The sequence below is a fragment of the Tachyglossus aculeatus genome, chromosome 7 (assembly GCF_015852505.1).
Source record: "Tachyglossus aculeatus isolate mTacAcu1 chromosome 7, mTacAcu1.pri, whole genome shotgun sequence".
In the NCBI taxonomy this organism is placed as follows: domain Eukaryota; kingdom Metazoa; phylum Chordata; class Mammalia; order Monotremata; family Tachyglossidae; genus Tachyglossus; species Tachyglossus aculeatus.
In genome coordinates, this window is record NC_052072.1 from 11819521 (window position 1) to 11847242 (window position 27722).

General features: G+C 44.3%; 1 protein-coding gene and 1 non-coding gene across 5 annotated transcripts in view; one reads left to right on the plus strand and one right to left on the minus strand.

The window, feature by feature from the left end:
• The window catches only part of ADAM23 (ADAM metallopeptidase domain 23), a 215733-nt gene that overhangs the window by 60568 nt on the left and 127443 nt on the right, over positions 1-27722 (plus strand). The gene's annotated exons all lie outside the window — the stretch shown is intronic.
• LOC119931155 lies at positions 23095-23232 on the minus strand. Its single transcript, XR_005452012.1, has one exon. It is a non-coding gene; the product is annotated as a small nucleolar RNA SNORA7 (small nucleolar RNA).

Consider the following 27722-nt stretch of genomic DNA (forward strand, 5'->3'; position numbering starts at 1 on the left):
TGTATAATAAATTGCACATATTTGTGTATATATTAAGGGTTGATTAATGAAATATTCTGAGTTAAGTTGAGCTAAAGTATAAAAAATAATTCCAAAGTACTTCTTTGCTGTAAATTGATTCAAAAACTCAATTTCATGATGACTGTATAATAAACTTAACGAATTGCTTAGATATAATTAAGCCTGGATTTGGCCTTTTCGTTCCAGTTTTACTGTTCATTTATTATACAATGCACATTTGAGCTTGAGCTTGAAGAGAAGGTTTACCCAGTTGTTGCTATAATGCAATATAGGGCTCTAGAAAATCCGAACAATGGGCAGTTGTTCTGGAATTTATATATTTGTTTTTGTCTAATTTCAATTCAGTTTGACTTTCTGTTGCTAATGCTCTTCGCTGATGTTGGAGAAAAAGGAATAGCAATCTAAAGAGCGAGTAGACCTCCTGCTTCCCAAATTCTATCAGCACTGCAGAAAAAATGGAAGACTCAGCTTCTGCGATTCTTACCCAAGTGTTTTTGCAGATTTCAACACAGAATGAATCAGCAGAACTCAGTATTTTTCTATTTTCAAAGTGTCCTGTTCTTTCTTTTTTGAGTTCTGAGCTGTGCCAGTGGAGGTCCTCTCTTCTGTGCTTTGTCAGCAGAATGTATCCTAAAGAGAGAAATTGCATGCTGGCAAGTCTGGATCCTCATAGAATAGCAAGCTATAGTGCATTTCAGTTGGTGAAATTCCTGCAATCAATCATCAATGGTATTTATTAAATGATTACTGTGTGCTATGCGCAGAGCACTGCACTAAGCGCTTGGGAGTGTATAGTATAACATAGTTGGTAGACATTTTCCCTACCCACAGCGAGCTTACAGTCCTGCGTTCTTATATTGCAAGTTGGCTTTGAGAACAATATTCTGGAATGGAAGAGTAGGGAATGATATTTGCTAACTTAAAAAAAGTCACACTCAGAATGTCATATTCGTGACCTTTGAAATGCAGGGCAGTGATTTAAGGGGTGTCACGGGAGAGATAGAGAAGCAGCGTGGCTCAGTGGAAAGAGCACGGGCTTTGGAGTCAGAAGTCATGGGTTCAAACTCCGGCTCCGCCAGTTGTCAGCTGTGTGACTTTGGGCAAGTCACTTAACTTCTCTGTGCCTCAATTACCTCATCTGTAAAATGGGGATGAAGACTGTGAGCCCCCCGTGGGACAACCTGATCACCTTGTAACCTCCCCAGCGCTTAGAACAGTGCTTTGTACATAGTAAGTGCTTAATAAATGCCATTATTATTATTATTATTATAGAGGGCCAGAGGCAATGGGGCTTATTCTATATTCATACATTTGAATACATGTATATAAATGATATATTAATATATTAATGTCTGCCTCCCCCTACAGACTGTAAGCTCGTTATGGACAGGGAACGTGTTCACTTATTCTGTTGTATTCTCCGAAGCACTTGGTGATCTGCACATAGCAAGCACTCAGTAAATGCCATTGATACCACTGATATTGACTGATAAAGAGGAAGAGGGGAAAGCAGGGATCAGGTCCATGGGATTTGAGGAGTCAAAAGAGAGGGCCTGTGACATCAGGGGAGAGTAATAATAATAATAATCATGGTACTTAATAATAATGACGGCATTTGTTAAGCACTTACTATGTGCAAAGCACTGTTCTAAGTGCTGGGGGGATACAAGGTGATCAGGTTGTCCCATGTGGGGCTCACAGTCTTCACCCCCATTTTACAGATGAGGGAACTGAGGCCCAGAGAAGTGAAGTGACTTGCCCAAGATCACACAGTAGACATGTGGCAGAACCGGGATTCGAACCCATGACCACTGACCTAGGCCTGTGCTCTTGTTAAGTGTTAACAAACACTTGTTAACTGTTAACTGTGTTCCAAGCACTGTTGTAATCATTGGGGTAGATACAAGTCAATCAGGTTGGACACAGTTCCTATCCCACATGGGGCTTGCACTCTTAATTCCCATTTTACAGATGAGGGAACTGAGGCCCAGAGAAATGAAGTGACTTGCCCAAGGTCACACAGCAGACAAGTGGTGGAGGTGGGGTTAGAACCCAGGTTCTTCAGACTCCCAGGCATGTGCTCTATCCACTAAGCCACGCTGCTTCTCCATCTGTGTGGTGCTTTTATTACCAAAGCACTTTACATTAATGAGTTATTTAATTAACACCAGGGGATGCATATACCAGGAAAACATACACCAGGAGATGCATATACCTATGTGGGGGCCATAGTTGAGACTGGGAATATCCTGGGGGCTGAAAGAGGAGAGAAAGCCGAGAATGGACGGGTTCTTGGTGGTAGGACTCAAGGTGCAGAGTAAGTTGGAGGTGATGGGTTACCTGGGCTCGTGGAAGTCATGAGATTCATTCATTCATTCAATTGTATTTATTGAGCGCTTAAACTGTATGCAGAGCACTGTACTAAGCGCTTGGGAAGTACAAGTCAGCAACATATAGAGACGGTCCCTACCCAACAACAGGCTCACAGTCTAGAAGGGGGAGAATCTGAGTGGATAGAACAGGGAGCAGAAAGAAAGGCAGTGAAAGGAACACGGTGAGTTTCATCACACATCCCTAAGTATAAATAATAATGATTGTGGTATTTGTCAAGCGCTTACTGTGTACCAGGCACTGTACTAAGTGCTGGGGTGGATACAAGCAAATCCGGTTGGACACAGTTCCCGTCCTATGTGGGGTTCACAGTCTCAATCCCCCTTTTACAGATGAGGAAACTGAGGCCCAGAGAAGTGAAGAGACTTGCCCATGGTCAAAGCGACTATGATTGGGGTATCTCATAACCTAAGCCATCTAATCAAATGAGATTCCTGAATAAGCCAACCAAAAACCAAAGTGAGGGAAGTTTGTCTACCATGTGCTCTGACCATTCCACCACACTGACTTTTCAGTCAGTCTGACTTTGATTTCTGGAATCCTCAAGGATTTCAGTTTTTATGGGATTTGCCCCAGAGTTGTTTCGATTTTGATTATTTGTCATAGATTTACCTCAGTAACCACAGCCGGATTATCGTTATTATTATTACAATTATTATTATTATGTTAAGCACTTATTTTGTGTCAAACACTTCTCTAAGTGCTGGGAGAGATACAAGTTAATCAGGTTGGATGCAGTCCCTGTCCCACATGGGATTCACAATCTAAGTAGGAGGGAGAACTGGTATTGAATCCCCATTTTGCAGTTGACAAAACTGAGGTACGGAAAAGTTAAGTGATCTGCACAAGGTCACACAGCAGCCAAGTGGAAAAACCATTGTTAGAACCCGAGTCCTCTGATTTCCAGACCTGTGCTGTCTCACCTTAGGCTATTTTGTTCCTCTAGAGAAGGAGTGTAGCTTAGTGAAAGGAGCACGGGCTTGGGAGTTATAAGTTGTGGCTTCTAATCCCGGCTCTGCCGTCTGTCAGCTGTGTGACCTTGGGCAAGTCACTTAACTTCTCTGTGCCTCAGTTACCTCATCTGTAAAATTGGGATGAAGACTGTGAGCCCCACGTGGGACTCACTTTGTACGATTACCTTGTATGAACCCCAGTGCTTAGGGCAGTGCTTGTCACATAGTAAGCGCTTAACAAATGCCAACGTTATTATTATTATTAGATAGTCAGATTTCTAGATATGACTGTTAATTGTATCTGCTAAGGGTGTGGATTCTCACAGAGTGAAAGCGAATTATTCACTCTGTAAAAGTTGATTGAAAAATGCAAAGATGGGGTCTTGGAAATGCATTTACATTTTAAGGTAGTGTTCTAATTAGATGTCTGTGAGCCCGCTGTTGGGTAGGGACCGTCTCTATATGTTGCAAACCTGTACTTCCCAAGTGCTTAGTACAGTGCTGTGCACACAGTAAGCGCTCAATAAATACAATTGAATGAATGAATGTCTGCCACATGTATGTACATTTGCTCTCATGGAGATATGTCTGCTTAATCTATTTATATTTTTATGCTTGTCTCCCTCATGGAGTTTAAAGTCCTTGAGGGAAAGGGATATGTCGCCCAATTCTGGTATACTGTAGTCTCCCAAAGACTTATCCCAGCGCTTAGAACAGTGCTTGGCACAAAGTAAGCACTTAACAAATACCATTATTATTACAGTTTTCTGCACGCAGTAAGTGTTCAGTAAATATCCATTGATTGATTGGAATGTGTCACAGGTTATTCTAAAGCATTCAATCAGCATGTCCCCCGTACCTTACCAAACTGATCTGTTACTACAGCCCAGCCCGCACACTTCACTTCTCCAGTGCCAGGTTGCTCATTATGCTTTGATCTAATAATAATAATACTTATTAGATCAAAGCATAGTGATAATAGTAATAATAGCGATAATAGTGATAGCATAATAATTATTATTATGGCATTTTTAAAGTGCTTGCTATGTGCAAAGCTTACTATGTGCAATGCATAGCATTTCCCCCACAGAAATACTGCCCAACTAGCCTCCTTACCTCCCTTCCAGATCTGTACAAACCCCAGAGAGCTAGAGTCCTTGCTGCAACTTTTCTACTGTTCTTTTTTTCTAATGGTATTTGTTAGGCACTTAGTATAGCGCCTGCACATGAAGCTCACAGTCTTAATTGCCATTTTACAGATGAGGGAACTAGGCACAGAGAAGTGAAGTGATTTGCCCAAGGTCATATCCCCAATCAACCAGCTGGTAGTATTTATTGAGCACCTGCTGAGTATGAAGCAGTTAGAACAACCGAAGAACATACATACTCCCTGCCCTCAAAGACGATTACGCTCTTATCCCTGGTCTCTCATCCCCATGCCATGAAAGGATCAGCCAGTCAATCAGTCCTATTGAGTGTTTACTGTGTTCCAAGCTCTGTACTAAGCACTAGGGAAGGTACAGTACAATAGAGTTTGTAGACATGGTCTCTACCCACAAGGAGCTTACAGTCTAGAGAGGGAATTTGCCCACTAATCTGATTTTGATTTGTGAAAAGTTTCATTAAAGGACTGGCTCCCGTGTTTTTTACTAAGGTATCTGCTTAATGGTAATGTAAAGCAAAGACATAACTGCAGTAGTTTCCTCGATGAAAATAGCACATGAAAATGTTCTTAGAAGAAAACCACATAATAGATATAGGTTCAAAAAGTGCAAATTTCAAGCTGACTGGGGCACTTAATGCTGACTTCTAGTATTTCAGAAGAATAGAGAATCTGTAAGCCTGAAGAAGAGGAGATATATGAAAACAATAGCCTGCTAATGTCAGGAATAATAATAATAATGATAATTGTGATATATGTCTAGCTTTCATTATGGGCCAAGCACTGTACAAAGCGCTGGGGTAATAATAATAAAAATAATGATGGCATTTGTTAAGCACTTACTATGTGCGAAGCACTGTTCTAAGTGCTGGGGGGCTACAGAGTGATCAGGTTGTCCCACGTGGGGCTCACAGTCTTAATCCCTATTTTACAGATGAGGTAACTGAGGCTCAGAGAAGTTAAGTGACTTGCCCAAGGTCACACAGCAGACATGTGGTGGAGCTGGGATTAGAACCCATGACCTCCGACTCCCAAGCCTGTGCTCTTTCCACTGATCCACGCTATTTGTCTAAACGTGGCTTAGATACAAGATAACCAGATGCCACATGGACTCAGAGTCTTAAGTAGTAAGGAGAACAGGTATTGAATCCCCATTTTGCAGACAAGGGAACTGAGGCACAGAGAACTTAATGACTTGCCTAAGGTCATCCAGCAGGTAAGTGATGGAGCTGAGATTAGAACCCAGGTCCTCTAACTCCCAGACTTGTGTTCTTTTCCACTAGGCCACTCTGGTTCTCTGGGGTCCCAAGCAGGAACAAACCTAGCCCTGCAGGGTACCTTGAAGTTTTTGTGCAAATCCAAACTTTTGAGGAGAAAGGTGCTTGATAAAAATCCGATTGTCTCCCATGGAGTTCTTTCAATCAGTCAGTTGTAATTTCCTAATCATAAATTGTAAGCCTGAAATCCCAAGAAGAACTAAACCAAGCTCCACTAACCACACGAATTCAATTGTTATCACCTATTTTCCAGAATGACATCATGAGTTATTGGTGCATAATTCCATTAAGTGGTGATTTATTAACAATAAAACAGTGTTTTAATCCTGTTTTATTATTGAAAGAGAACATAATAGTCCCCAGTGGGTTGAAATTAATCCCATTTGTAAAGCAGGACCATCCTAATTCATTTATCGCTTGCTCGCTCAAGTTGGATTGGTTCCCGATCAGGCAGTCGTCTGGGAAACTCAAGTCCTCTGTTTGCCATTTGGGTTCCATGATAGATTGGAGCATTTTGTTCTATGTCGCATTAATGAGGTGAAATCCCTCAAGATGATCCCCTGAAGGAATGGTAGATAACACCTCCTGATTGGCTACAGCAGAGTTTAAATTACAAAATTGCCTGACCTTAATAATATTGATGATGGTATTTAAGCACGTATTGCTGTTCTAAGCACTGGGGTGGATACAAGCTGATCAGTTTGGACATAGACCTTGTCCAACATTGGGCTCACAGTCTTAATCCCCGTTTTGCAGATGACGTCACTGAGGAACAGGGAAGTTAAGTTACTTGCCCAAGGTCACCCAGCAGAAAAGTGGGCTGGAATTAGAACCCATGACCTTCTTACTCCCAGGCCCGGGCTCTATCCACTATGATATGCTGCTTCTTTGAGGTAGGGAGTCTGTTCCATGATGTATGTGAGGATTGTGGGGGGTAAGGAGGGACCTAAGGGGGTCGTACAAACTGAAGTGGCTTATTTTTTGTGTGTCTGCTCCTCTGGAGGGATTGAACCCACCAAGGGAACGTCCCTTCGTACTCCAGGCCCCGGGACTTCCTGGTCTAGTGGATAGAGCAATATCAATCAATCAATCGTATTTATTGAGCGCTTACTGTGTGCAGAGCACTGTACTAAGCGCTTGGGAAGTACAAGTTGGCAACATATAGAGACGGTCCCTACCCAACAGGTTGGGCTCACAGTCTAGAAAGGGGAGACAGAGAACAAAACCAAACGTATTAACAAAATAAAATAAATAGAATAGATATGTACAAGTAAAATAAATAGAGTAATAAATATGTACAAACATATATACAGGTATATCCATATATACAGCATGGCCCTGGGAGTCACAAGGTCTTGGGTTCTAATCCTGGCTCTGCCACTTGTCTGCTCTGTGATCTTGGGCAAGTCACTTCACTTCTCTGGGCCTCAATGACCTCATCTGTAAAATGGGGATTGAGACAGTGAGCCCCATGTGGGGCAGGGACTGCATCCAACCCGATTTTGTTTTATTGTCTGTCTCCCCCTTCTAGACTGCAAGCCCGTTGTTGGGTAGGGACCGTCTCTATATGTTGTCGATTTGTACTTCCCAAGCTCGTAGTCCAGTGCTCTGCACACAGTAAGTGCTCAATAAATACGATTGAATGAATGAATGAATGAATCAATCAATCAATCATATTTATTGAGCGCTTACTGTGTGCAGAGCACTGTACCAAGCGCTTGGGAAGTACAAGTTGGCAACATATAGAGACAGTCCCTACACAACAGTGGGCTCACAGTCTAGAAGGGGGAGACAGAACAACACCAAACATATTAACAAAATAAAATAAATAGAATAGATATGTACAAGTTAGAGTAATAAATATGTACAAACATATATACATATATACAGGTGATTTGCTTGTATCCATCCCAGCGCTTAGTACAGTGCCTGGCACACAGTAAGTACTCAACAAATACCATTATTATTATTATTATTATTATTATTATTATTACCCTTCCACGGAACAGAAAGACCGCTCTGGCAGGGGCTGAGGGGGATGGAATTTCTAGCCTGCCTGGGGACGTGGGCCTAAGGCAGGTGCCAGGAAGCATCACATTACATCGTATAACTGACAGATGTCAGTCATAGGGACACGGCGCCAAGTTGGGTAGTAACTAGTTCAGCCCCTTTACTAGGGATTGGTAGATCTGCTAGGACGCCCAGACACATTCATTGTCCAAACAAACACCTCCTGTGCCAATCTCATCTGTGTCACAGTCCTGCCTTTTTTACCTGGACTTCCCCTGCCTATCGCAAGTTTAGGAGTTTGTGTAAAGCTAGGCAGGGCTGTGGCCTGCATATTCCTTTGGGCTCCCTGGCCTGAGCCCCAGAACTCAGTTCTGCTGTTTGATATGTGTTCTGGCCGTAGGGCCACGTGTTAGAATAGAGTCCCTCGTCCTAGCCATTTATGAAGATGTTAAACAAAACTAATCCTGTCCCTGATCTCTCACTAGTTACTTTCTGCAGCATGGCCTAATAATAATAATGGCATTTGTTAAGCGCTTACTATGTGCAAAGCACTGTTCTAAGTGCTGGGGGGCATACAAGGTGATCAGGTTGTCCCACGTGGGGCTCACAGTCTTCATCCCCATTTTACAGATGAGGTAACTGAGTCTCAGAGAAGTTAAGTGACTTACCCAAGGTCACACAGCAGACACGTGGCAGAGCTGGGATTAGAACCCATGACCTCTGACTCCCAAGCCCGGGCTCTTTCCGCTGTGAAAGAGCACATGCCTGGGAGTCAGAGCACCTGGATTCTAATCCTGGCTTTGCCATTTGCCTGCTGTGTGACCTTGAGTGAGTCTATTCACTTCTCCAGGCCTCAGTTTCCTCTTCTGTAAAATGGGGTTTCAATACCAGTTCTCCTTCCCATTTAGACTGTGAACCCCATGTGGGACAGGAACTGTATCAGACCTGATTACCTTGTATGTACCAGTACATACTTAAAATAACAATTCTTCTTCTTCCTCCTCCTTTCTTCTTTCTTGTCTTCTTTCTTACCCTTTTTTTCTTCTTTCTTCTTCTCCTCCTCCTCCCCGAAAAGTGGCCATTATCCCTGCCCTATGTATCTCTCCATGATAGATTGTTCCCTTCACTCCCATGGTCACTATGTGTGTTTTTTGAAAGCCTTTACTGTTGAACTTTGTCCAAAATCTTTTGAAAATCGCAAGGCGTGATGAAGGTTCCAGTCAGGAGTGACAGATAAGCCTTGGTCCTGAGACTTCAGAAGGCAAAATCCCCATGGAAGAAATGATGATGGTTTGCACAGGTCTCACTTCTCTCTGCCAGTCACGCTTCCTGCTGGGGCACAGAGTGCAACAAGGGAGTAAGTGGCGGGAATGCAGTTGATTGAGAAGTTCCTCTAGTGCTAACCTTCTCGCTGTGCCTCGGTCTCGCCTGTCTTGCCGCCGACTCTTAGCCCACGCCCCACCTCTGGCCTGAAACGCCTCCCTCCTCAAATCCGACAGACAATTACTCTCCCCTCCCCACCCTTCCAAGCCTTATTGAAGGCACATCTCCTCCAAGAGGCCTTCCCGGACTGAGCCCCACCTTTTCTCATCTTCCATTCCCTTTTGTGTTCCCCTGACTTGTTCCCCCTGCTCTCGCCTCCTCCAAGTCCCACACCACTTATGTACATATCTGTCATTTTATTTATTTGTATTCATGTCTGTATCCCCTGCTGTAGACTGTGAGCTCATTGTGAGCAGGGAGTGTGTCTGTTTATTGTTGCAGTGTACTCTCCCAAATGCTTAGTAGAGTGCTGTGCACGTAGTAAGTGTTCAGTATATACGATTGAATGAATGAATGAGTGAATGAATGAAAAGTTGAAACAAAGATATTTAATAATAATGATGGCATTTATTAAGTGCTTACTATGTGCAAAGCACTGTTCTAAGCACTGGGCGGAGGACCCATTTACTAGCCACATGACTAATGAATAGTCTTGCCATCTATTTCATCAGTAATAGTGAAAACATAAGGCATAATTTCCCTAAAATCTGCCTTGTATCTCCACTATCCAAACTTCCTCCTGCCCCAACCCTGTTTTGACTCTTCCATCCTTCCTAGCAGTATATCAAGAGATCTTCCCCCCCTCTTAAAATCTGCCCCCTTTACCTACATCTCCTGCCCCATCCCTTCACACCTTATCGAAACACTCGCCCCCTCCTTCCTTCTCTCCCTGACCTCTAGCCTCAGCTGACCACTTTCCAGTAGCTCTCCTCCCACTGTTTTCAAACATGCCTTTTTGTCTCCTGTTTTGAATAAAACCCTTCCATGACCCCACTGCTCCCTGCCCACTGTTGTAGGGACTGTCTCTATATGTTGCCAACTTGTAATTCCCAAGCGCTTAGTACAGTGCTCTGCACACAGTAAGTGCTCAATAAATACGATTGATTGATTGATTATAATAATAACAATAATGTTGCTATATGTTAAGCGCTTACTATGTGCAAAGCACTGTTCTAAGTGCTGGGGAGGATATGAGGTGATCAGGTTGTCCCACATGGGGCCCACAGTCTTAATCCCCATTTTACAGATGAGGTAACTGAGGCACAGAGAAGTCAAGTGACTTGCCCAAAGTCACACAGCTGACAAATGGCAGAGCCAGAATTTGAACCCATGACCTCTGACTCCCAAACCTGTGCTCTTTATCACTCCACCTCTCTCCTACCATTCCTTTCTAAATTCCTCAACCTAGTTTTCAGCACTTATTGCCTCCACTTCCTTTCCTCCAATTCTCTCTTTGACCCTGTGCAGTGTGAATTCTGCCCCATCTTCTCCATGGAAACTTCCCTTTCCTTGCCGAATCCAATGGGCTGTACTCCATCCTATTCTTCCTAATCCCTCAGCACCCTTTGGCACTGTGGATCACCCTCTTCACATGGCTTCGCTGACACTACCTTCCCCTCCTGGTTCTCCTCCTGTATTTCTCACTTCTCTTCAGTCTCTTTTGCTGTGAGAGTCCCTCAAGGCTCAGTTCAGGGTCCCATTCTGTTGTTCATCTACACCCAGTCCCTTGGAGAACTCATTCGGTCCGGTGACTTCAGCAGTCATCTCTGCTCAAATCTACCTCTCCAACCCTGACCGCCATCTGTCTTTGCACTCTTGCGTTTCCTCCTGCCTTCGGGATGTCTAATTGGGTGTCCCACCTACACCTCAAACTTGCATGTCTAAAATAGAACTCGTAAAGATAAGTCCATAAATTTCTCATTTTCCTTGAGTCATCTCTCTCGCTCGACCCACGTATTCAGTCTGTCACCAAATCTTGTGGGTTCTACCTGTGCAACATCTTTAGACTTCACCCCCACCTCTTCACCATGCAGATCTAAACACTTATCATATCCCGACTCTACTATTGCATCAGCTTCCTTGCTGACCTCCGTGTCTCCTGCCTTTTCCCCCTCCTTCCCCACTTCCCCACTCCAGTCCATACTTTTCTGTGTTTCCTGGATCATTGTTCTTAAAAATAGTTTCATGCACTTCTCCCCATTCCTCCAAAACCTCCAGTGGCTACCCATTCATCTCCATGTTCATTCATTCACTCATACATTCATGCATTCAATCATATTGAGTGCTTACTGTATACTAAGCGCTTGGGAGAGTACAATACAACAATAGACACATTCCCTGCCCACAACGAACTTACAACCTAGAGGGACGAGCTCAAACAGAAACTCTTTACTTTCTGTTTGAAGGCACGCAGTCAGCTTTCCCCTCCTACCTTACATCGCCCATCTCCCTCCCACTGCAACCCAATCCACGCATTTCGCTCCTCTAATGCTAACCTACTCACTGTGCCTCAATCTCTTCTCTTTCGCCACTGACCCATCACTCATGTCCTTCCTGCAGCCTGGAACATCCTTCCCCATCATATCCAACAAACCACCACATTCCCCATCTTCGCCCAGTGATAATCACATCCCCTCCAGGAACCTTCCCTGACTCTTTTATCATCTCCACACCCTATTCAACCTACCCTCTGCATTGCTTATCCCCCTGGATCTGAACCTGTTAAAGAACTTGGATCGCCTTGTCCCCCACCCCCCAAAACTTACGTACGTATATCCTTATACTCTGCAGCCTCCCTGTCTGTAATTTATTTTAATGTCTGTCTCCCTTCTGGATCATAAACTCCTTGAGGGCAGGGATCATATCTACCAGCTCTGTATATTGTTCTCCTCCAAGTGCTTTAGTCCCGTGCTCTACTCACCCGGTAAACGCTCAAATCCCACTGATGGACTGTTCATGCAGGCGGTTTTTGTGATAGACGCTGTGACTCACACCTCCAAGGTTAGCTGATTTTTCAGAGTTCCTGCTGGACCTGCCCACCTCACAGATTGCCATAGATGATGCTTTGGTCAGAAACCGTCACAAACGGATGGCACAGCTCCAGCAGGCTGAAATGACAATAAAACCCAGGTCTCCTGATTCCCAGAGCTGGGATCTTCCCACTCCACCAACAGCAGGGTATAAAATCTAAATATAGCTCCCAGTTCCCCTCTATCCACATGCTTAGCGATCTCTTCAAAGAACTTTAGAAGATTAGGAAGACATGATTTCATCTTAAAGAATTTATGCTGTCTTTCCCTCCTACAAAAGGCCATTTTTTTTAAAGTGTTCCTTTATCCTAAACTTAATTATCGAGACCACTTATTTGCCAGGTGTATAAATGAGATTTCCCAATCGATACCTCCCAGAATTATCTCTGAAACCTTTTTATAGATGAATTAAGTTGGCAATCTGCCAGCCCTCTGGGACAGTGGCTGTTTGTAGTGATAAATTACACGCTCTCCACAGGAGAGTCACAACATCCTTTGAAACTCTTCGGTGGAAACCATATGGTCCTGATGATTTGTTTATCAATTTCAGTCTAAAACATCCTGTGTGAACACTACTGGTGTTTTTTTCTGTTAAATTGCATTTATCTGGCACTTAATGCTAAGCTTTAAGGTAAGTACAAAGTCATCAGATCGGACACAGACCCTGTCCCACATGGGCCTCGTACTAATCATGATATTTGTTAAAGTGCTCACTATGTGCCAAACACCGTGGAAACTGCTGTAGTAGACACAAGATAACCAGGTCAGACATTGGTCCTGACCCAAGTGGGACTCACATTTTTCAGAAGAGGAAACTGAAGCCTAGAAAGGTCAAGTGACTTGCTAAAGATCACAAAGCAGAACAGGGGCAGAGCTGGGCCTGGTGGTATCCTGGGAGTCAGAAGGACCTGGGTTCTAATCCTGCCTCTATTACTTGACTGCTGCATGACCATGGCAAGTCATTTCACTTCTCTGTGCCTCAGTTACCGCATCTGAAAATGGGGGTAAGCGTGTGAGCCCCTTGTGGGACGGGGACTCCGTCCAATCTAATTATCTTGTATCTACCCCAGCACTTAGAACAGTGCCTGGCACATAGTAAGCGGTTAAAAAAAATAATGGATGGTCTTTGGCCTTATCTGGATACTGGTTGGGTAAATGGGGTTTAGAGCTTCCTGACATAGAGATGCAAATGGAACTTTCCCTAGTTTCGGGATGATGGCATTTTCTAGGTATTTGTCCAAGTTGATTTTATAGGTCTAGCCCATAAATGTTTCACACTTAGAAATTTTCTTTAATAACTGTTAAAGCCCGCATTTACAGAAACCCAAAGTTTCCTCTTCTCCCACTCCTTTTGGCCTCTCCCTGACTTGCTCCCTTTACTCTTCCCCGTTTCTAGCCCCACCGCACTTGTGAACCTATCCAAAATTTATAAATTTATATTAATGTTTGTCTCTCCCTCTAAACTGTAAGCTCTTTGAGGGCATGTTTATTGTTACGTTGTACTCTCCCAAACACTTAGTACAGTGCTCTGCTCACAGTAGGTGCTCAATAAATATGATTGACTGACTGATTGATTGAGACACAACTTAGCAGTCCAAGAATGTAAGATGCAGGGCAGACTTTGAATAAGGGAGTAGCATTTTGGCAATTGGTTATTTTCAGTGTTGTTTTTTCAGAGATCCTCAAAGTTAAGAAGATAATTGGATTTGATGAGGAGTCAGGGGGTGGGGAGGAGGGTGTCTAGGTGTGATTTATTCTTATATCACTATATCCTGCCATGATGACCGCATCAGCCTCCTCACTGACCGCCCAGCCTCCTGCCTCTCCCCACTCTAGGCTGCCCTGATCATTTTTTAAAAAACCTCTTCAGTCCACAATTCCCAGCTCCACAGGAACCTCCAGTGGTTGCCCATCCACCTCTGCACCAAACAGAAATTCCTTACCATTGGCTTCAAAGCACTTGATGAGCTCTCCCACCTCCTATCTTGTCTTTCTGATTTCCCCCTACAACCCAGCCTGCACACTCCTCTAATGCTACCTCACTCACTGTACCTCGATCTCATCTACCTCATTACTGACCCCTTATCCACATCCTCCTTCTGACCTGGAACTCTGTCCCCCTGCATACACCACAGAAGGCTATACTCCCCACCTTCAAAGCCTTACTAAAATCCCATCTCCTCCAAGAGGCTTTTCCCGATTAAGGCTCTTTTCTCCTACTCCTCTCCCTTCTGCATCATTTATACACTGGATCTGAATTCTTTAATTCACCTCATCTTCTAGAATGTAAACTCCTTGTAAGCAGGAAATTTGTCCACCTAATCTATAATACTGTGTCTGATCTGATTGTATCATTCATTTATTCATTCAGTCATAATTATTGAGCGCTTACTGTGTGCAGAGCACAGGTACACAGGTACAATACAGCAATTAAACAGGCATGTTCCCTGCCCAGCACTTATCTACCCCAGCACTTAGCCCAATGCTTGGCACATAGTAAGTGGTTAAGAAATACCACTACCATGATAATTGTTATCACTATTGTCAGATTAAGGAGAAGAATAATGGTGCTGCATGAAAAGCATAGGTACAGAATTAAGCTACCAAATATTGTTTTGGCTCCTATGACTCCTACACAATGCACTTTCCCCCCACTTCACTTATTCCAGTAGTTTTCTGAATGTAACCTGCATCGGTATTGGGTGTGTGTAGAAGTGAACATATCTTTGGCATACTTTGTCCATAAAAAGTGCAGTAGTGCACCTTTATTGGCCCCTTGACCCAAGTGGTCAAGAAGGGAAAGGGATGCCTTATTGCCAACAGGGCATGCATTCGAGTGTTTTGCAGTAGTGGTGATGGTATGCACTGAACCATCCACACTCTCTCGTCTGAGTCCCCTCTGCTCGTAGGGACCGTCTTTATGTGTTGCCAACTTGTACTCCCCAAGCACTTAGTACAGTGCTCTGCACACAATAAGTACTCAATAAATACGAATGAATGAATGAATGCTTGTAGGAAGAACAAGTACGGCCTAGGGTCACAAAACAGAGTATCTTTTGACAGATTAAGGGCCTGAAAACCAGAGGACCTGTGTTCTTATCTCAGCTCCTCCACTTGCCTGCTGTGTGACCTTGGGCAAGTCACTTAACTTTCCAATGTCTCAGTTTCCTCAATTGCAGAATGGGGATTCAGTACCTGTTCACTTTCCTATTTGACTCTGAGCCCCCTGTGGGACAGGGACCATATCTGGCCTGATGCTTCTAGACTGTGAGCCCGCCCGTTGTTGGGTAGGGACCATCTCTATATGTTGCCAACTTGTACTTCCCAAGCTCTTAGTACGGTGCTCTGCACACAGTAAGTGCTCAATAAATACGATTGAATGAATGAATTATGATTCTCAGATTGGCTTTGTAAGGGTTGGAGGATATTGTTTCCACTTTGTTGTGAATCCTGGCTCTGCCCCTTGTGTGCTGTGTAACTTTGGGCAAGTAACTTAACTTCTCTGTGCATCAGTTAACTCATCTCTAAAATGGGGATTATGACTGAGTCCTGTGTGGGACAGGGACTGTGTCCAATCAGTCATATTTATTCAATCAGTCATATTTGTTGAGTGCTTACTGTGTGGAGAGCACTGTACTAAGCTCTTGGGAAAGTACTGTATAACGATTAACAGACACACTGTCCCTGCCCACAGTGAGCTTACAGTCTAGAGGGGGAGGCAGACATTACTGAGTGCTTACTATGTCAAGAGCACTGTACTTAGTGGTTGGGAGAGTACAACACAACAGAATTAGCAGACACTTTCCTTACTCAAATTGAGTTTACAGTCTGGTTAATTTGTGCCCACCCCAGTGTTTAGTAGAGTGCCTGGTATTCATTAATGCAATCGTATTTATTAAGCACTTATTGTGTGTACAGCACTCTACTAAACTCTTGGGAAAGTACAATACAGCAATAAAGAGTGATGATCCCTGCTCACAGTAAGCTCACACAGTCTGGGGGGAGTGGGGGGAAGTCAGACATCAATACAAATAAACAGACATCAATATAAGTAAATTAAATTACAGATAAATACATAAGTGCTGTGGGGCAGGGAGGGGGGAAGAACAAAGGGAGCAAGTCGGAGTGATGCAGAATGGAGTGGGAGATGAGAAAAAGTGGGGCTTAATCTGGGAAGGCCTCTTGGAGGAGATGTGCCTTCGGTAAGACTTTGAAGGTGAGGGATAGTAATTATCTGTCGGATTTGAGGAGGGAGGGCATTCCTGACCAGAAGCAGGATGTGGGCCAGGGGTCGGAGGTGAGACAGGCGAAATCGAGGCACAGTGAGAAGATTAGCACCAGAGGAGCGAAGTGTGTAGGCTGGGTTATAGAAGGAGAGAGGTGAGGTGAGGTAGGAGGGGGCAAGATGATGGACTGGTTTAAAGCCAACGGTGAGGAGTTTTTGTTTTTGATACAGAGGTGGATAGGCAACCACTGGAGATTTTTGAGTAGGGGGTTGACTTATCTTCAGTGTTTCTGTAGAAAGATGATCCGGGCAGCAGAGTGAAGTGTGGACTGGAGTGGGGAGAGGCAGGAGGTTAGGAGATCAGCAGGGAGGCTGGTGCAGTTATCTAGGGGGGTTTGGATGAGTGATTGTTTTGATGTGGTGGCATTTTGGATAGAGAGGAGAGGATGGATTTTAGCAACGTTTTGAAGGTGGGACCAACAGGATTTGGTGATGGATTGAATATGTGGGTTGAATGAGCAATAGGAGTCAGGGATAATGCCAAGGTTATGGGTTTTTGAGACGGGAAAGATGGTGGTGCCACCTACAGTGATGGTAAAGTCTGGGAGAAGAGGGTGTGGGTAGGAAGAAAAGGAGTTGTTTTGCACATGTTAAGTTCGAGGTGATGGGAGGACATCCAAGAAGAGGTGTCTTGAAGGCAGGAGGAGATGTGAGCCTGGAGAGACAGAGAGAAATCAGGGGAGGTGATAATGATGTCCATAGTAAGTGCTTAGCAAATACCATAAAAAAGGAAAGAAAGGGAAAAATAGAGGACAAGGAGACAGTCAGAAGGAAGGATGCTGGGAAAGCGAAACAGTTGGCATCTGCAGTGTTATACTGAAATTGGACCCCTTGAGGGTGGATTCTTGCTGTGAGCTCTGACAGCTATCCCAGCAGAAAAACTGAGTCATACAAAAGTCATCAATTTTCCGCCTTGTTTTTTGGGGAAATCATTTGTAAATGAGGGATTTTTTTCCTTTACATTCAAGTTGAAAGCAAGTAATCAGGACTTAAAAATCCGATCAATCAATCAGTGGTATTTCTTGAGTATTTCCTGTGTGCAGAGTACCGTACTAAGAGTACTGAGAAGCAGCGTGGCTTTAGTGGATAGAGCAGGGGCCTGGGAGTTAGAAGGACCTACGTTCTAATTCTGGTTCCTCCACATGTTTGCTTTGTGACCCTGGGCAAGTCACATAATTTCTCTGGGCCTCAGTTACCTCATCTGTAAAATGGGGTTAAGAGTATGAGCCCCATGTGGGACAGAGACTGCTCATTCATTAATTCAATCCTATTAAGTGTGTACTGTGTGCAGAGCACTGTATTTAGTGTTTGGGAGAGAACAATATAACAATAAACACAATATAGCAACCTGATTAACTTTTATCTACCCTAGTGCTTAGAACAGTGCTTGACACATAGTAAGTGCTTAACAAGTACCATAATCATTACTATTATTACTACAAAGTGCTTGAGAAAGTACAATAGGTAGACACAATCTCTGCCTTCAAGGAGCCTAATACAGTGTATTGCACACAGGTGGGATTTAATACAGGTGGTGTTTAATATAGCTGCTGCTACTTCTATTACCAAAAATAAAATCAGCCTTTATTTTATTCCTTTGACATGCTTGTGAGGATAAACTGCTAAATGATAGGACTGTCCCTTTGGAAAAAGAAAAAATGTCCACAAATTCAAGGTATTATGTCACTATTCAGGTTCTAAGTAATGTTTATTATACCTACAGGTGATTGATTGTTCTCCTACCATGCGGGGGTTATGTTCCCAAAGAACCTCACACTCATGAAAACTCACATTATTTTTGCTTACGACACTCACCTGAACAAGCGTTTCTTCCAACATCACTTCACATACTATCCAGAGAGATGTGTGCTGCTAGAAGAATGTTCCCTATTAATGAATCAATCATTCATATTTATTGAGCATTTATTCAGTGAGCAGTGCTGTATTAAGTCCTTGGAAGAGAACAGTATAACAGAGTTGGTAGATCATTAATTCATTCATTCATTCACACAATCGTATTTATTGAGCGCTTACTGTGTGCAGAACCCTGTACTAAGCGCTTGGTAAGTACAAATTGGGAACATTTAGAGGCAGTCCCTACCCAACAATGGGCTCAGTCTAGGAGGGGGAGACAGACAACAAAAGAAAACAAGTAGACAGGTGTCAATACCCTCAGAATAAATAGAATTTTAGCTATATACACATTGTTAATAAAACAGAGTAATAAATATGTGCAAATATACATTGCCCTATCTCCTTCTTACCCTTCCTTTCCAAACTCTTAGAACGAGTCATCTACACTCGCTGCCTCGAATTCCTCAACTCCAACCCTCTCCTAGACCCCCTCCAATCAGGCTTCCGTCGCCTACACCCCACGAAAACTGCCCTCTCAAACGTCACCAGTGACCTCCTTCTTGTCAAATCCAATGGCTCTTACTCTATCCTAATCCTCCTCGACCTCTCAGCTGCCTTCGACACTGTGGACCACCCCCTTCTCCTTAACACGCTATCCAACCTTGGCTTCGCAGACTTCGTCCTCTCCTGGTTCTCCTCTTATCTCTCCGGCTATTCATTCTCAGTCTCCTTTGTGGGCTCCTCCTCCCCCTCCCATCCCCTTAATGTAGGGGTTCCTCAAAGGTAAGTTCTTGGTCCCCTTCTGTTCTCCATCTCTGCTCACTCCCTAGGTGAACTCATTCGCTCCCACGGCTTCAACTATCATCTCTACACTTATGACACCCAACTCTACATCTCCACCCCTGTTCTCTCCCTCCAGGCTCGTATCTCCTCCTGCCTTCAGGACATCTCCATCTGGATGTCTGCCCGTCATCTAAAACTCAGTATATCCAAGACTGAACTCCTTATCTTCCCTCCCAAACCCTGCCCTCTCCCTGACTTTCTCATCACTGTTGACGGCACTACCATCCTTCCCGTCTCACAAGCCCGCAACCTTGGTGTCATCCTCGACTCCCCTCTCTTTCGTTCACCCCTCACATCCAATCTGTCACCAAAACCTGCCGGTCTCACCTCCACAAGATCGCCAAGATCCGCCCTTTCCTCTCCATCCAAACCGCTACCCTGCTGGTTCAATCTCTCATCCTATCCCGACTGGATTACTGCATCAGCCTCCTCTCTGATCTCCCATCCTCCTGTCTCTCCCCACTTCAATCTATACTTCACGCTGCTGCCCAGGTTATCTTTGTGCAGAAACGCTCTGGGCATGTTACTCCCCTCCTCAAAAATCTCCAGTGGCTACCAGTCAACCTACGCATCAGGCAAAAACTCCTCACTCTCGGCTTCAAGGCTGTCCATCACGTCGCCCCCTCTTACCTCACCTCCCTTCTTTCCTTCTACAGCCCAGCCCGCACCACCTGCTTCTCTGCCGCTAACCTCCTCACTGTGTCTCGTTCTCGCCTGTCCCGCCGTTGACCCCCGGCCCACGTCCTCCCCCTGGCCTGGAATGCCCTCCCTCCGCACATCGGCCAAGCTCGCTCTCTTCCTCCCTTCAAAGCCCTACTGAGAGCTCACCTCCTCCAGGAGGCCTTCCCAGACTGAGCCCCCTCCTTTCTCTCCCCCTCCTTCCCCTTCCCACCGCATCTGTATATATGTATATTTGTTTGTACATATTTATTACTCTATTTTACTTGTACATATTTATTCTATTTATTTTATTTTGTTAATATGTTTTGTTTTGTTGTCTGTCTCCCCCTTCTAGACTGTGAGCCTGCTATTGGGTAGGGACCGTCTCTATATGTTGCCAACTTGTACTTCCCAAGCACTTAGTACAGTGCTCTGCACACAGTAAGCATTCAATAAATACGATTGAATGAATGAATGAATGAATAAATCTTGATGGCGGGGAGCAATTTGATCGTCCTCAGCTCATGGTCTTTTTCCTCCTTTAATCTTCTCCTCCATGTTCGTTCTTCCATTCACTTGTGAAGCTCTCAGGCTACCATTCTTGGATGAGGTCACTTGGGATCGGAGCTTGTCTTCTGCTATTTCAAGGCCGCACATCAAAAGCTTTTAGTCTGATGGATTTTAAAAGGCTGGAAGTTTCGGTGTTCTGGAGTTCGTTTATTGTTATTGTATTTCTGTTAAGCTATCATCCGTATGTTTCTGCCCACAGCTAGCCAGCCAAGATAGCCAACCTGCGTTGTTAGTGTAAGGTGACCCTTCTGTTGTATCAGAGAAATAAAATTCATCTCCTGCACAACCATCATGTTTAGCAAATAGCAGTATAAGTCAAAGGGAGTTTTCAATAATTTCAATCAATAAATATGATTGATTGATTGATTGATTTCACACTTGGCAGCTGAAAAAATTGGGAGATTGTGTATTTTCCTAAATGAAACAATTCTCCTGAACTTGAAATGTTTGCGAGTTTCAGAGGGAGCATTTGCATTTCTTTTAAATTTACATTGTTTGTATATCGTTGTAGGGCTTGTACTTCCCTACAACTTACTCTGTGCTCTGCGCACAGTAAGCGCTCAATAAATACGATTGAATGAATTAATGAATGAAATGAATTAATGAATAAAATACTTAAAAATGAAGAAATTTAATTTTGAACAGTTTAAAATGTTGGTGCACCTCAGGGATTAGAACCCAGGGTCTTTTGGTCCCAGGCCCGGGCTTTGTCTTGTGGGCCACGCTAACAATCCCACAGGGCATTCTTCCTCAGGATCTGTGAACGGTTACAATCGATCAGTCGTATTTGTTGTGCCCTTACTGGGTGCAGAGCACTGTACTGAGCGCTTAGGAGGGGCTGCTAGAGCAGAGTTGGGAGACAAGTCTCCTGCCCACAACGAGCTTCCAGTCTAGAGGAGCACAGTTCGATCGGCACGTGTCTGCAGTGTCAAAGAGGGAGGTTGCGAGTCGATCTGTTCCGCCCCCTCCAACCTTTTCTACCTCCCGCTCCCAAAAAACCCATCTTTCCGATAGGCGCCGGAGAAGCTAGAGCCCGGGTCTGAGAGTCAGAAGGACCTGGGTTCTAATCCTTGCTCCGCTTCTTGTCTGCTGGGTGACCTTGGCAAGTCCCTTCTCTTCTCTGGGCCTCAGTGACCTCATCTGGAAAATGGGGTTTAAGACTGTGAACCCCTTGTGGGACAGGGGCTGGGTCCAACCTGATTACCTTGCATTTACCCAAGAGAAGTGGTGTGGCTCAGCGGAAAGAGCCCAAGCTTAGGAGTCAGAGGTCGTCGGTTCTAGTCCCAGCTCTGCCATTTGTCAGCTGTGTGACTTTGGGCATGTCACTTCACTTCTCTATGCCTCGGTTACCTCATCTGTAAAATGGGGATTAAAGACTGTGAGCCCCAAATGGGACAACCTGATTACCTTGTATCTCCCTCAGCACTTAGAACAGTGCTTGACACATAGTAAGTGCTTAACAAATACCATCATTATTGTTGAGGTTTTTCTTTTTGGCTTTAGGTAGGAGGGTTCTGGACCGAGCCTTCTTTTTTATGGTATTTGTGAAGTGCTTACTATGTACCAGGCACTCTATTAAGTGCTGGGGTAGATACAAGCTAATGAGGGCTGGACACAGTCCGTGTCTCACATGGGACTCACAGTCTTAATCCCCATTTTACAGATGAGATAACTGAGGCACAGAGAAGTTAGGTGATTTGCCCAAGGTCACACAGCAGACAGGTGGTGGAAGTGAGATTAGAACCCAAGTCCTTTTGACCTCCATGCCCATGCTCTATCCATCTAGGCTGTGCCTCTTCTCGATTTTATCAGATACTCTATTTCAAAGTGCTTGTTTAATCATTTCATTTCCCTATGATCATTGGTGTCTGTTTAGAAGTTAATCTCTGGGCTCCAGTTGTCCTTTAAAACTGCCAAGAGTGCTTTTTATGGTCATTTTTTAGCGCTTATTATGTGTCAAGGCTGTGTCAAGCACTATTCTAAGCACTGAGATAGACACAAGTGTTTTAGGTTCGACACAGTCCCACATTGGGCTCGTAGTCCAAGTAGGAGGGAGAATCGGTACTGAATCCCCATTTTATAGTTGAGAAAACAGAGGCGCATAGAGAAGATAAGTAATTTACCTGAGGTCACACAGCAGACCAGCGATGGAGTAGGGATTAAAACCCAGGTCCTGTGATTCCCAGGCCCATACTCTTTCGACTGGGCCATGCTGCTTCCCTTCCCTTTTAAACAAGTAACAGTATGAACAGCTGTGGGTATTATTTTTATGCCAACTCTTACCTCAATTCCTTTGAGTGAGGACTTTCTTGGATAAAGTGAACCTAGCTGTCCTTCACTTTAAAAACAATGCTTCAGACTGTGAGGTCCCAATTGCATGTGCCGGTGAGTGTGACATGGTTACTGTGTGAACAGCGCTTCCTTATTAAAGTTTCCCTGATAGACTACTCTGGTGAGGCAGCTGAGTTTTGAGAAGCAGGTAATGCTTGTTGTTGTTGCCTTACGCTGTCAGGTCGCGTCCGACCCATAGCGACGCCATAGACACATTTCTCCGAGAACGCCCCACTTCCATCTGCAGTCGTTCTGGTAGTGTATACACAGAGTTTTCTTGGTAAAAATACAGAAGTGGTTTACCATCGCCTCCTTCCATGCAGTAAATGAGTCTCTGCCCTCGACTCTCTCCCATGCCGCTGCTGCTCAGCACAGGTGAGTTTTGACTTGTAGCAGATTGCCTTCCACTTGCTAGCCACTTCCCAAGCTAGGAATGGAATGGGTAAGCCTCTGCTTGACTCTCCCTCCTGTAGTCATGGCTGGTAAAGTGCTGGAAACTCTCCGGGTGCAACCCTGAGAGGGGAAGTAATGCTTAGGACACTTTTTCTAGGAATAATAATAATAATAATAATAATAAATAATGGCATTTATTAAGCGCTTACTATGTGCAAAGCACTGTCCTAAGCACTGGGGAGGTTACAAGGTGATCACGTTGCCCCTCGGGGGGGCTCACAGTCTTAATCCCCATTTTACAGATGAGGTAACTGAGGCACAGAGAAGTTAAGTGACTTGCCCAAAGTCACACAGTCCCTTACTCTCGTGGTGCACAGAACAGTGCCAACAAACAAATACTTAGGTGTCTGTCTCCCCTGGGAGAGTGTGAGTTCCAGGAGGAGAGGAAATCAATCCTTTCTTTGTTTTCCAAGTGCTTAGTACAGTGCATTGCGCCCAGTGGGCTCTTAGTAAGTGTTGCTGCAACTAATAATCAATAATAATAATAATAATGATGATGATAATGGTATTTAAGTGCTTATTATGTACCAAGCATAATTCTAAGTGCTGGGGTTGATTCGAGGTTGGACACAGTTCCTGTCCCACATGGGGCTCACAGTCTAGGTAGGTGGGAATAGGATTTAATCCCCATTTTACAGATGAGGGAACTGAGCCACAGAGAAGTTAAGTGATTTACCCAAGGTCACACAGTTGACACCTGGCAAAGATGGATTAGAACTGTGGTCCTCCAACTGGAGGCCTGTGCTCTTTCCACTAATAATAATGGCATTTATTAAGTGCTACTATGTGCAAAGCACTGTTCCAAGTGCTGGGGGGGGGGGGGGGATACAAGGTGATCAGGTTGTCCCACGTGGGGCTCACAGTCTTAATCCCCATTTTACAGATGAGGTAACTGAGGCTCAGAGAAGTTAAGTGACTTGCCCAAGGTCACACAGCAGACATGTGGAGGAGTGGGGATTAGAACCCATGATCTCTGACTCCCAAGCCTGTACTCTTTCCACTGAGCCACGCTGCTTCTCTAAATGCTGCTTTTCTGCTGCTGCTCCTACTACTACTAGCAGAGTTGGTAGACATGTTCCTCCTAAACTATAAACTGGTTTTGGGCAGGGAATGTGTCCATTGTTATATTTTGCTGTCCCAAGCACTTAGTACAATGGTCTGCACACAGTAAGCGCTCAATAAATACTATTGACTGACTGCCCACAACAAGCAGATGTTTACATAGTATTAGGTGGGCTTGTTTGGCCGCAGAACCAATGGGTTTATGGAAGTTTTGGAGGGCAATAAGGAATTGGGAAAGGGAAGAAGAGTGAGTCACTCCTCTAATAGCAGAGAAGCAGCGTGGCCCAGTGGAAAGAGCATGGGCTTGGGAGTCAGAGGTCATGGGTTCTAATTCCGACTCTGCCACATGTCTGCTCTGTGAACTTGGGCAAGTCACTTAAATTCTCTGAGCCTCAGTTACCTTATCTGTAAAATGGGGATTAAGACTGTGAGCTCCACATGGGACAACCTGCTCACCTTGTATCCCCTACTCAGCTCTTAGAACAGTGCTTTGCACATAATGCTTAATAAATGCCATCATTATTATTATTATTAATATCAACCTATTCACTGTATCTTAATCTCGTGTATCTCGACACTGGCCCACGTCCTGCCTCTGGCCTGGAACGCCCTCCCTCTTTATATGCGGCAGACAATTACTATCTCCACCTTCAAAGCCTTATTGAAGACATATCTCCTTCCAAGAGGCCTTCCGTGACTAAACCACCATTCTCTCATTCCCTTCTGCATCACCCTGATTTGCTCCTCTTATTCACCCCTCCCTCAGCCCCATGGCCTTTATGTGCATATTTGGAATTTATTTGTTTATATTAATGTCTGTCTCCCCCTCTAGACTCAGAGCCCGTTGTGGGCAGAGAATGTGTCTACCACCTCTGTTATACTGTATTCATGGATTCAGTCATTAAGTTGGTCACATTTATTGAGCGCTTACTGTATGCAGAGCTTTGTACAAAGCCCTTGGGAGAGTAGAAGCAGCGTGGCTTAGTGTAGGGACCATCTCTGTGTTGCCGACTTGTACTTCTCAGGTGCTTATTAGTACAGTGCTTTGCACACAGTAAGCACTCAGTAAATACGATTGAATGAATGAATTAATGGAAAGAGTACGGGCTTGGGAGTCAGAGGTCGTGAGTTCTAATCCCAGCTCCACCACTTGTCAGTTGTGTGACTTCGGACAAGTCACTTAACTTCTCTGTGCCTTAGCTACCTCATCTGTAAACTGGGGATTAAGACTGTGAGCCCCACGTGGGACAGCATGATAACCTTGTATCTATGCCAGTGCTTAGAATAGTGCTTGGCATCTAGTAACTGCTTAACAAATACCATCATTATTATTATTACAGTATAACAGTAAATAGACACATTCCCTGCCCACAACGAACTTGGAGGGGGAGGCAGACAGTAGTATAAATAAATAAATTACAGATATGTACATTAGTGCTGTGGGGCTGGGAGGGAGGATGAATAAAGGTACTCTCCAAAGCACTTAGTACAGTGTTGTGCACAATATGATTTATGATTGATTGGTCTCTTTGTGACCTCAGGGAGCGTCAGGAATATGAAAGCAAGAACTTATCAAAATTCCTTTCAGGTATGACCACTTGCCCCACTCAGGATCGCATGTGGAGTGATTCACATCCTCTACCAGTCTCAGCTACGGGAGGGAGAGTCAAGCAGGGGCATACCCATTCCATCACCAGTTTGAGCAGTGGCTAGCAAGTGGAAGTCAATCTGCTACAAGTCAAAACTCACCCATACTGACCAGCAACGGTGTGGGATAAAATTTAGGGTGGAGACTCAAGTGGACTGTGCAGGAGGAGGCAGTGGTAAGCTGTTTCTGTATTTTTACCAAGAAAACTCTGTGGATAGACTACCAGAATGATTTCAGGTGGTGGTGGGGCATTCTAGGAGACATGTGTCCATAGAGTCGCTATGGGTCGTAGACGAGTAAACAGCGTAAGACAAAACGGCCACTTGAGTTCAGGAAACTGGGAGCCTTTCAGCTCACCTGCTTTAGTTTCTTAACTTGTGATCTGTTCTAGGGAAAAAATAGGCCCGTCTGGCTTTGCATGGATTACTTTGAACATTTTTAACAGTAGGTTCTTACAGGACCTTCCCTAGGAAGACCTTTCTCTCCTGTGTAGAGCATAAAGAGAAATGAAGGGTTCTCAACCTTTTCAAGAGAATCGAGTGGCAGCATGACTATCTGTTAGATTATAGAAGAGTTGGTAGAATTGTTTCAACCACTTCCTTTGAGGTTATTTTTAAACTTTTTAATGTCATTTGTTAATAATAATGATGATGGCATATGTTAAGCGCCTACTATGTGCAAAGCACTGTTCTGAGCGTTAAGCATTTAGTATGTGCCAGGCACTGTATGGACTAAGCACTGGGGTGGATACAAGCTATCAGGTTGGACATATTCCCTGTCCCACATGGGGCTCACAGTCGTAATCCCCATTTTACAGTTGAGGTCACTTGGGCACAGAGAGAAAGCGACCTCCCCTCGGTCACTTAACAGATGAGTGGCGGAGCCAGGATTAGAACCCAGGCCCTTCTCATTCCCAGGCCTGACCCATGCTCCATCTTCTAGGCTATGTTTTTTCTCTGTTAATTGCCGAAACTCGGTTTGTTAATTTCAGCCCATCAAACAGGAGCTCTTGAGGGTGGCTACTTGCCATAAGGGAAGCACTGATGCTCTGTGGGAGATAATCTGGTATTGTAAACCCTTAAATGACAGGGCTTTCTTTCTCTCCGACCCACCCTCTGAGGAGGCAGCTGGCTATAAGGACAGTCTATTTTGTCGTCTCTCCCCTTTCATTCGGATCTGTTTACCGAACCGTACAAAATCGTTTACCGAAATGGAATCGGAATCGGAAAAAAGGACCATCGATTGTTCCAGATAACCATCTCGGTCATTAGGAGGAGGGTGAGCTGTTCAATCCATTTTGACCCCTTTGCCAAGAGGCGGACTGGGCTGGGAAATAGCCTCTTGGCAACAGTAGCCATATCAGCATCAGCCCGATAAGAGTGCCAAGACCTGTGGTAGCCAAAGACCTGCTAGGGATTGGCCATGATTTACATTTAGTCGTTTCACTTTAGACAGTTTGTTCTATGGCCCACAAATCCTCCAGTCTAACTGTCACCTTGATCACTTGATTCTGCCCATAAATTGAATCATGCTAGCTGCTAGTAATGTAGCTGTCCTCCCAGGAGACAGATCTTACAAAGAAATGTAACTGATAGATATACCTCGCTTGCAATGTCTGAGTTTATCTCTTCCTGCGGCTTTCCTCAGTTGCATTGCTCCCCACGAATTAGTCAGTCAATAAAGTCTGTTGTGGTTTATGATGATTGTTGTTTTGGATGTTTTTATTACTACAAAAGTGACCGTATTTTGGGGAATCAGGGAATTTCTTGATGGGGATGGAAGAGTAAGCTCCAATTGGAATTAAAAGAGACAGGTCCGTGAAGCATTGGCAGAGCTTAGAATGTCGTCAG